An 11,546-nucleotide genomic window follows, 5' to 3' on the forward strand; every position below is an offset into this window, starting at 1 on the left:
GTAGTTAATTTGCGTGGTGTATTTTTTTTTTAAACATTTGGATTAATAGACAGAATCATTTATAATCAATTCACAAGTAATAACAGATAAAACAGTTATAAACAACCACACAAAAATACGTCACAAGTAGTTGACAACATTCGGTGATTCAGCCTTTATTAGCATATAGACTGTTAGTTAGAACACCCCTAGATATAGCTAAATAATATCTATATACATATATATATATACAACATCCCAGGTCCTGACCTGTTCAAGAGGTCCCTAAGCTGGCACCTAGGCTTGCCTAGACTCTATACTCACCTAGTCCCTCTAAACTACTAAAGCGAGGGAAAGTACGTTCTAGGTCTTCAAAACTCAAGTCAAGTGGAACGTCATCAAAAGATAGAACATCATCTGATACTCCTCTGCACGATCAGACTTTTCCACAGGACGTCTCTCTGGTACCTCATGAAGTAGCCACACAATAGGAATCTCGTACACAGGATTTAAGTTAAAGTGCGCATACGAACGGGGTGCAGACGTTGGCTGGTCTCACAGTATATAAATATAATCAGAGAACGATATTCACCCTAGACTCAAAAGACTTACTAGAGCAGAATCCTCTTCTTGCGAACGGTCATCAGCAAACTATGGTAAGGTACTCTTACTTCCATCTGAAGGGGAAAGGGAGAGAGAAGGGGTAAGAACTGGGGAGTTCTTAGTAGGGTCGGGGTTATTAGTTACGTTCATTTATTTGGGGTCGATTAGTAGACGAGTAACATAATATAGCGAAGCAGTAAACAGAAGATAAAGATTGAAAGAGAAAGTAGAGACAACAAAAAGCAGAAGACAAAAAAAAGGATACAAGAAAATAAAACACAGAAATAGCATACGAGCAGACAAACATAAAGAAGTAGATCACACACAGAAAGGAATGTAACAGAGAATGATGCGCAGACAAGAATGATGCATTTCTAGCCCTAGCGCAGGCCATGAGCTCATGTGTAGGTTGGCTGCCCGCAATCCCGACATTTATCCGGTTACGAATAATCCCGATTTCCCGAATACGATTTTTCGTTCCTAAATAAATGCACATATAATAATAGCCGCTCATTTGAGACAGCCTCTGCTTACTGCAGGAAAATATATATATACTCTGCTCTGCTCTGGGGAAGTGGAAAATAGCTGTAGGTAACTTAGTTTCCCTACAGAAGCTCTGGGTTGCATTAAGCAACTAATATATATTAAATATAGCTCTGGGTTGCATCAAGCAACTAATATATATATAAATATAGCTCTGGGTTGCATCAAGCAACTAATATATATATAAGTATAGCTCTCGGTTGCATCAAGCAACTAATATATATAAATATCTCTTTATTATATTACTCTTCTCTTTATATCTCTTTACTCTATTCTGGTTTCTCTTTTCTCTGTATCTCTTTACTCTGTTTTAATTATTCTGTTTTCTGTATCTCTTTTCTCTTCTCTGATTACTCTTTTCATCTGTATCTGTATTAATCTTTTTCTCTTTATCTCTTTACTTTACTCTGGTTATTCTGTTTTCTGTGTTTCTCTACTCTGCTCTGATTTCTCTGCTTAACGTATGTATTTAAAGTTTATGTAAATTTCGGTATGAATAGTTCACCTGTCCCAAGTATAGGTTCATTAAGTCTATACTGAAATAGTTTAACTTTTCATATAATACCTAACCCTAGTCGCAACTCAAGGACTAACTATGTTGCCCTAGTTCGTTCACTAATTTCTGTTTGTTTTTCTGTTATTAAAACCTTACAGACTTTTCTTTAGTTTTTATCTTTTCTTCAACTTTTTATCTTTCTTTTATCTTTGCCTCACTAATATGTTCTTACCACTTCCTAAGTGTTTTATGAAGGTAATTATGAGATTCTGTGCTTAAAGTTGTCTTTCTAAAGCTTTTACAGAAAACTGCCTCTTCCGTATTATTTTATTATTTTTATTAAAATATTATTTTTAATTAAATATTATTATTTAATATTTTATTATTATTTATTATTTTATTATTAAATTTTCGAAAATTAACTTTACTTTAACCTTTAACCTTTAAAATTCACTTTTTACCACCCGTAACTTTTAATATTTCTACTTTTACCACCCTAACTTTTAGAAATTACAAAATAACCCCCCAAACACCAAAATATTTACTTCCTTGCCCTTTTATGGATCAAAAAGGTGTTCTTCATTGTTCTTCACCACACTCAAAGTGTTCTTCGTGTTCTTCGTAAATTCTTCAGATTCGTTCTTTGTTTTTACCCGTTTTTCAGTCTTTTCAGCAACCGATTTTTACCAAAATTCAAAATAAATTTCCAGCCACTAAAACCCCATATTTTCTACATGATTTTAACACAAATTGAACCTCAATTTAAGCTCTAGGGTTTCGTTTTCCAGCAGCCACAAGAACACACATTCATAGCTTGAATTTCATCAAATTTCATCAAATTTTCACCAAAATTTCAACAAGAATTACTCATACAAACAATCAATTTCAAGCACAGCCAAACCATATCATAATCACACAACTCAAACACAATCAATCAAGATTAAATTCGTCAATCCCTACCTGGTTTTGCTGCTCCTAATTCGGTTAAACTTTCAGGTGGTCCTTAAGTACTTTTTCCTCCTAAATCACATCAAGAACAACTTTAAATCCAAAAACTCTCAACTGACCAAATCTCACTCAGTATGTTAGGAAGAGATATCTCACCTTAGACTTTCTGGAAATTCACGTTTCTTGGCCCTCAAGTCAAGTTAAGCATGATTGCTAAGGAAGAACATCAAGAAAACACATGTTTTGCATGGTTTTCCTTGAAAACCGAATTTAAATGGGAGGGAGACAGCCATCTCACCTTATTTCCATCCTTGATAAGTTACATGGTTATGTAGAGGAAGAAGAGAGGATCATTTTGGTGAAATTGGAGTTTTGATTTGAGTTTTAGTTCAGAAGAAATCAAGCGTTGAAGATTAAGTGTTCATGAAAGTTTCTCTCTTTTCTCTCTTGTTATTTTCGGCCAAAATGATGAAATGAGACAGCCTTGGAGGCCTTGGGGGTGTAAGGTGAGTTGTGATTGGTTGGCTTGGAGGTGGATTAAAATAATATTAAAATATCTCTAGTGTACAACTACTAAAACTAGGTGTACCGGAACACTCGTAAAAACATCTCTAAAAATTATTTTCTGAGCTACTAGGATAAATGACACTAGTAACATATTTATTATGAGAATAGAACATGTATAATGAGGCCTTAGCATTGCTAAATTCATCAGAGAGTGCTGGTGCTAAGCTGCACCAGTAAACCGTAAACCCGGTTAAACCGATTTTCTGTTTTTAACAAAAACAGACCAAGTAACCTTATAATATCATTCAAGAATTTTCTAATACTAATATAATGATAATATTATACTATTATCTCTCTCCTGTCATGAATCGAGTCCGGTTCGTCAAATAGAGACTATTTACGAAAATCAGAATCAAAACTCCCAACCGATACGGTTCAAAAACTAGGTTCTTCGTGATTGCATTATCGAGCTTGCCTCAGAGGAGGTTCTAGCTTAAGGATGAAATAATGATAATGAGGATTGAGATGCTTGATGATATAGCAGAGGTGTTCCCTTTACTGATCTTCTGGAGAAATCCGTACTTTCAGAAAAGATCTCATGTACTCAAAAATCAGGGTTGTTACATTCTACCCTCCTAAAAGAAAATTTTGCCCTCAAAATTTCAGTTACCTAGGAATAAATGCGGGTAATCAGCTTTCATCTTATCTTCCAGTTCCCAAGTGTGCTCTTCCTCTCCTCTTGGTTCCCATGCTACTTTGACTAAGCGAACAGTCTTGCCTTTTAGCTGCTTATCACTTCTTTCTACGATTTGAACCGGTGATGCTTGATATGTCAAATCATTTCATAACTATACTGTCTCTGGTTGTAAAACGTGACTCTTGTCGGGAATATATTTCTTAAGTTGCGAGACATGAAAAACATCACGAAGGTTTGATAAATAAGGAGGAAGGACTATTTGATAAACTACTAGACCGACTCTTTTAAGTATTTGGAAAGGTTCTATATATCGTGGGTTAAGCTTTTTAGTCTTAAGGGCTCTACCTATTCCAGTAATCGAGGTTACTTCTAGAAAGACACGGTTTCCGTCACTAAACTCCAAGTGTCTACATCTATTATCGGCATAGCTCTTTTGACGGCTTTGTGCTGTCTGGATCTTCCGACGAATCTCCTTTATCTTCTCAGTAGTTTCTTACACTAATTCTGGACCTAAGACACTAGCTTCTCCATCGTCATTTCAACACAATGGTGTCTGACATCTTCTTCCATAGAGAGCTTCATATGGTGCCATCCCGATACTTTATTGGAAACTGTTGTTGTAGACGAATTTGACCAAAAGCAAATACTTATCCCAGCTGCTTTGGTTGTCTATCATACATGATCGTAACATGTTTTCTAACGTCTGGATTATCTGCTCTGATTGTCCGTCTATCTGAGGATGGTATGCTATACTCGTGTGCAATTCTGTTTCCAACGCTTTCTGAAAAGCTCCCCAAAATCTAGTAGTAAACCTCGAAACTCGATCTGAGACAATTTATGAAGGTATCCCATGTAGTCGTATGATTCCTTGAATATATATTCATTCCAGCCTTTCTAAAGTATAGTCAACTCGAATCGGAAGGAAGTGCGCTGACTTTGTCAACCTGTCTACAATTACCCAGATGGCATCGTGTCCAGTTGAGGTCCTTGGCAATCCCGTGACAAAATCCATAGAAATCTGCTCCCATTTCCATTGTGGTATTTCTAAGGGTTGCAGGATTCCTGACAGCTTCTGATTTTCCACCTTCATCTTCTGGCAGGTTAAACATTTTGAGAAATAATCAGCTACTTCTTTCTTTAAGCCCGGCCACCAGAACATTTGTTTCAAATCTCGATACATCTTTGTCACTCCAGGATGCATAGAAAATCTACTTTGGTGAGCTTCAGCAAGAATCTTTTGTTGCAATTCTCCAGAGTTAGGCACACAAATTCTTTTCTTGTACCTCCATAGGCCACTACGATCCTATCTCATAACTTCTTCAGCTCTGCAAGCAATGGTGACATCCAGTACAGTGCTATGGAAATCGGTCCGGCTCCAGGTACTAGAACAATGCTGAATTCTATCTCTCGCTGAGGAGGAAACTCAGGTATGTCGTCCAAGAAAACATCAGGAAATTCCTTCATCATTCAGATTCATTCTAAGCTTAATTCACTATCATTCGAGCTAGCCGCTAACAGAACGTACTCCTCACAATCACTCCCGGCTAAGGTAACTCTTACAAAATTCAGATATAAGGTGTGGGACAGAAATGGTTTAGTACATAGACTATCAGATGGAATAACAGCAGTTCTTTTAAAATAATCAAGGAAAGCATGATACTTAGATAACCAATCTAATCCTAAAATAACTTCTAAACCACATAGAGGTAAACAGATTAGATCGTGTATAAAAGTCCTGTTCCTAATAGCGAATGGTACATGCAGGAACACTAAACTGGTCAAAGCATTTTGGGATGCAGTTGTATGGACAATCAAGTAAAAATTCAATTTAAAGAAATATAATCCTAACTCGTGAGCAATAGTTAGAGAAATAAAGAATGCGATGCACCCGAATCATACAGTACAGTTAGAAATCGATTCTTGACATAACCTGACCTTGAATGAAGGCGTTTGATTGCACAACATCGTCAATAGTGATAGCAAACACTCGTCCTTGTTGCTGGGTTCTAACTGAATTTTGAGTAAATCCCTTTGGACAATCCTTGGCAACGTGTCCAAGTTCTCCACAAGCATAGCAGTTAGGTGATCCAAACTGACAAGACCTGTTACTATGCTCTTTTCCGCATTGCTTACATGCAGGGTTTATGTAAGCCTGACGGGCTCGTTTACCATTGCCTTGCCTTACTTTACCTCGAACGATAAATCCAAACTTTATAGTATTGCCAGCGGACTCATCTACCATTCTTTTTCGACAGTTTCTTGCCCGATGTGCTTCCTTATTACAGTAGTAACATAAACCTGTTCTGAACCGGCAAAGCCTACTACCATGATGCTTTCCACAAGTTGGGCATACTACACCACTTTGAGCTTGGTGAGGTTGACTCTCATATCCTTGTTCAATGTCACGGTTATTGTCACTACTATTATTGCGAGTTAAAAGGCTGACATCTCGGTGGTTTCCATTCCAAAACTGGAATTGACCAATGGCTTTAAAGTTGCGACCTTAAGGGCTAAATTTTGAACAAAGTCTCTTTGTGAATCCTCCCTACGATTTGCTCGAGCTATCGCCACCTTCTTTGAACATTCTTCCACTAGTTTACTTTTATTCACCAGTTCAGCAAAATTTCGTATCTCCAGCGAAACAACAGAATTCATCAGTTCATCTCGGAGTCCTCCTTCAAACTTTAAACACTTCCATTCCTCAAAGTCTTCTGGGTTCCCTTGACAAATCTTGGAGAAACGGCACAAGTCATCGAACTTACGGGCATACTCAGCAATAGTCATATCCCCTTGTTTCAACTGCATAAGCTCCATCTCCTTAGCATCTCGTGCTGCTCCCGGAAAATACTTTTTATAAAATTTGTCCCTAAAGATATCCTAAGGAATGTCATTTTCATTCTGTTGTAGCAGTCGCTATATCCCCTGCCACCAGTACTCAGCTTCTCCCTCGAGCATATAAGTAGCAAACTCCACGTGTTGTCCTTCCGGAACATGTTGCACTCTCAGTGATCATTCAATACCTCGAAACCAATTATCAGTGTCAGTCGCAATGAGTGTACCCTTGAACTTAGGCGGATTAACCTTCAGAAATGTCGCAAGGGTCAAAGGTCTTTCAGGATGCCCTAAGTTGTTCTCATCATTCCCATTTCTCACTCCAAGACGTTCAACAGCCCTAGCCGCTGTTACCGCAGCTTCACGCACTACTTCAGCCGCGTTGTTCATGGTAGCCATAAACGTTTCCTGTTCCCTCTCGTAGTTAACATTAGGAATTCCTTCCCGTACGCCTCATCTCCGTGAACCCATTGTAGTCTTCTTCACACCAAACAATCATTGTTAAGGTGATCAGTCTTAACACTTCAAGTCAAGTGTGAACATTCCCAAAATGAAAACATAGAGACAATCATGCAACATATATCACTGGGATATCCTATACACATGAGACACACAACAGAGTATGCAATGAAGCATAGTCAGTCCACTCCCCAGGCTCTACTGGGAACGAACTGCTCTGATACCAAATTGTAACGACCCAATTTTCAATATGTCTAGATCATACCAGAAACTGAGCGCTACCAATTTGTCTTCCTAATTATTATCTATTATTTATCATATGAGCCTGATTCGTTGTTAAAAACGTAGTTAATTTGCGTGGTGTATTTTTTTTTAAAACATTTGGATTAATAGACAGAATCATTTATAATCAATTCACAAGTAATAACAGATAAAACAGTTATAAACAACCACACAAAAATACGTCACAAGTAGTTGACAACATTCGGTGATTCAGCCTTTATTAGCATATAGACTGTTAGTTAGAACACCCCTAGATATAGCTAAATAATATCTATATACATATATATATATACAACATCCCAGGTCCTGACCTGTTCAAGAGGTCCCTAAGCTGGCACCTAGGCTTGCCTAGACTCTATACTCACCTAGTCCCTCTAAACTACTAAAGCGAGGGAAAGTACGTTCTAGGTCTTCAAAACTCAAGTCAAGTGGAACGTCATCAAAAGATAGAACATCATCTGATACTCCTCTACACGATCAGACATTTCCACAGGACGTCTCTCTGGTACCTCATGAAGTAGCCACACAATAGGAATCTCGTACACAGGATTTAGGTTAAAGTGCGCATACGAACGGGGTGCAGACGTTGACTGGTCTCACAGTATATACATATAATCAGAGAACGATATTCACCCTAGACTCAGAAGACTTACTAGAGCAGAATCCTCTTCTTGCGAATGGTCATCAGCGAACTATGGTAAGGTACTCTTACTTCCATCTAAAGGGGAAAGGGAGAGAGAAGGGGTAAGAACTGGGGAGTTCTTAGTAGGGTCGGGGTTATTAGTTACGTTCATTTATTTGGGGTCGATTAGTAGATGAGTAACATAATATAGCGAAGCAGTAAACATAAGATAAAGATAGAAAGAGAAAGTAGAGACAACAAAAAGCAGAACACAAACAAAAGAATACAAGAAAATAAAACACAGAAATAGCATACGAGCAGACAAACATATAGAAGTAGATCACACACAGAAAGGAATGCAACAGAGAATGATGCACAGACAAGAATGATGCATGTCTAGCCCTAGCGCAGGCCAAGGGCTCATGTGTCGGTTGGCTGCCCGCAATCCCGACATTTATCCGGTCACGAATAATCCCGATTTCCCGAATACGATTTTCCGTTCCTAAATAAAGGCGCATATAATAATAGCCGCTCATTTGAGACAGCCTCTGCTTACTGCAGGAAAATATATATATACTCTGCTCTGCTCTGGGGAAGCGGAAAATAGCTGTAGGTAACTTAGTTTCCCTACAGAAGCTCTGGGTTGCATTAAGCAACTAATATATATTAAATATAGCTCTGGGTTGCATCAAGCAACTAATATATATATAAATATAGCTTTGGGTTGCATCAAGCAACTAATATATATATAAGTATAGCTTTGGGTTGCATCAAGCAACTAATATATATAAATATCTCTTTATTATATTACTTTTCACTCTATTCTGGTTTCTCTTTTCTCTGTATCTCTTTACTCTGTTTTAATTATTCTGTTCTCTGTATCTCTTTTCTCTTCTCTGATTACTCTTTTCATCTGTATCTGTATTAATCTTTTTCTCTTTATCTCTTTACTTTACTCTGGTTACTCTGTTTTCTGTGTTTCTCTACTCTGCTCTGATTTCTCTGCTTAACATATGTATTTAAATTTTATGTAAATTTCGGTATGAATAGTTCGCCTGTCCCAAGTATAGGTTCATTAAGTCTATACTGAAACAGTTTAACTTTTCATATAATACCTAACCCTAGTCGCAACTCAAGGACTAACTATGTTGCCCTAGTTCGTTCACTAATTTCTGTCTGTTTTTCTGTTATTAAAACCTTACAGACTTTTCTTTAGTTTTTATCTTTTCTTCAACTTTTTATCTTTCTTTTATCTTTGCCTCACTAATATGTTCTTACCACTCTCTAAGTGTTTTATGAAGGTAATTATGAGATTCTGCACTTAAAGTTGTCTTTCTAAAGCTTTTACAGAAAACTGCCTTTTCCGCATTATTTTATTATTTTTATTAAAATATTATTTTTAATTAAATATTATTATTTAATATTTTATTATTATTTATTATTTTTTTATTAAATTTTCTAAAATTAACTTTACTTTAACCTTTAACCTTTAAAATTCACTTTTACCACCCGTAACTTTTAATATTTCTACTTTTACCACCCTAACTTTTAGAAATTACAAAATAACCCCCAAACAGCAAAATATTTACTTCCTTGCCCTTTTATGGATCAAAAAGGTGTTCTTCATTGTTCTTCACCACACTCAAAGTGTTCTTCGTGTTCTTCGTAAATTCTTCAGATTCTTTCTTTGTTTTTACCCGTTTTTCAGTCTTTTCAGCAACCGTTTTTTACCAAAATTCAAAATAAATTTCCAGCCACTAAAACCCCATCTTTTCTACATGATTTTAACACAAATTGAACCTCAATTTAAGCTCTAGGGTTTCGTTTTCCAGTAGCCACAAGAACACACATTCATAGCTTGAATTTCATCAAATTTCATCAAATTTTCACCAAAATTTCAACAAGAATTACTCATACAAACAATCAATTTCAAGCACAGCCAAACCATATCATAATCACACAACTCAAACACAATCAATCAAGATTAAATTCGTCAATCCCTAACTGGTTTTGCTGCTCCTAATTCGGTTAAACTTTCAGGTGGTCCTTAAGCACTTTTTCCTCCTAAATCACATCAAGAACAACTTTAAATCCAAAAACTCTCAACTGACCAAATCTCACTCAAGATGTTAGGAAGAGATATCTCACCTTAGACTTGCTGGAAATTCACGTTTCTTGGCCCTCAAGTTAAGTTAAGCATGATTCCTAAGGAAGAGCATCAAGAAAACACATGTTTTGCATGGTTTTCCTTGAAAACCGAATTGAAACGGGAGGGAGACAGCCATCTCACCTTATTTCCATCCTGATAAGTTACATGGTTATGTAGAGGAAGAAGAGAGGATCATTTTGGTGAAATTGGAGTTTTGATTTGAGTTTTAGTTCAGAAGAAATCAAGCTTTGAAGATTAAGTGTTCATGAAAGTTTCTCTCTTTTCTCTCTTGTTATTTTCGGCCAAAATGATGAAATGAGACAGCCTTGGAGGTCTTGGGGTTGTAAGGTGAGTTGTGATTGGTTGGCTTGGAGGTGGATTAAAATAATATTAAAATATCTCTGGTGTACAACTACTAAAACTAGGTGTACCGGAACACTCATAAAAACATCTCTAAAAATTATTTTCTGAGCTACTAGGATAAATGACACTAGTAACATATTTATTATGAGAATAGAACATGTATAATGAGGCCTTAGCATTGCTAAATTCATCAGAGAGTGCTGGTGCTAAGCTGCACCAGTAAACCATAAACCCGATTAAACCGATTTTCTGTTTTTAACAAAAACAGACCAGGTAACCTTATAATATCATTCAAGAATTTTCTAATACTAATATAATGATAATATTATACTATTATCTCTCTCCTCTCATGAATCGAGTCCGGTTCGTCAAACAGAGACTATTTACGAAAATCAGAATCAAAACTGCCAACCGATACGGTTCAAAAACTAGGTTCTTCGTGATTGCATTATCGAGCTTGCCTCAGAGGAGGTTCTAGCTTAAGGATGACATAATGATAATGAGGATTGAGATGCTTGATGATATAGCAGAGGTGTTCCCTTTACTGATCTTCTGGAGAAATCCGTACTTTCAGAAAAGATCTCATGTACTCGAAAATCAGGGTTGTTACACGCGGGGCAGCAGATGGATGCGGGTGCAGTTAGTGTGCGTATGCGTGGAACGAGCTATGCGGGGGGCTCAGTGTTGGCCCAATTCTGGCATAACTCTCGGGTAAAATGTACCAGAGAGTGAGGGAGCATAATCGACGCGGACGCGTCGAGTACGCTTGCGCGTGGATTGCTCGAAGGAGGGCTGGGACATGTACGCGTCATGGGCGCGTACGCGTATGGGGGTTATGCTTGGGGCTCAGTTTTGGCTCAGAATTTGCATAATTCTCTGGTTGAAGTACTGGGAGTTGCGAAATGCCAACGATGCATTCGTGTCTTGTACACCCACGCGTGCATACCCCTTTTTTTCATAGGCATGAAGAAATGCATTTTCATCATAAATGTGGTGGTTTTCAAGCTAATAGGGTCCAAAAACACCCAAAAAATTCCATACAACATATAAAATGGTGTTTGCTGTT

The sequence above is a fragment of the Arachis hypogaea genome, chromosome 15 (assembly GCF_003086295.3).
Source record: "Arachis hypogaea cultivar Tifrunner chromosome 15, arahy.Tifrunner.gnm2.J5K5, whole genome shotgun sequence".
Lineage (NCBI taxonomy): Eukaryota > Viridiplantae > Streptophyta > Magnoliopsida > Fabales > Fabaceae > Arachis > Arachis hypogaea.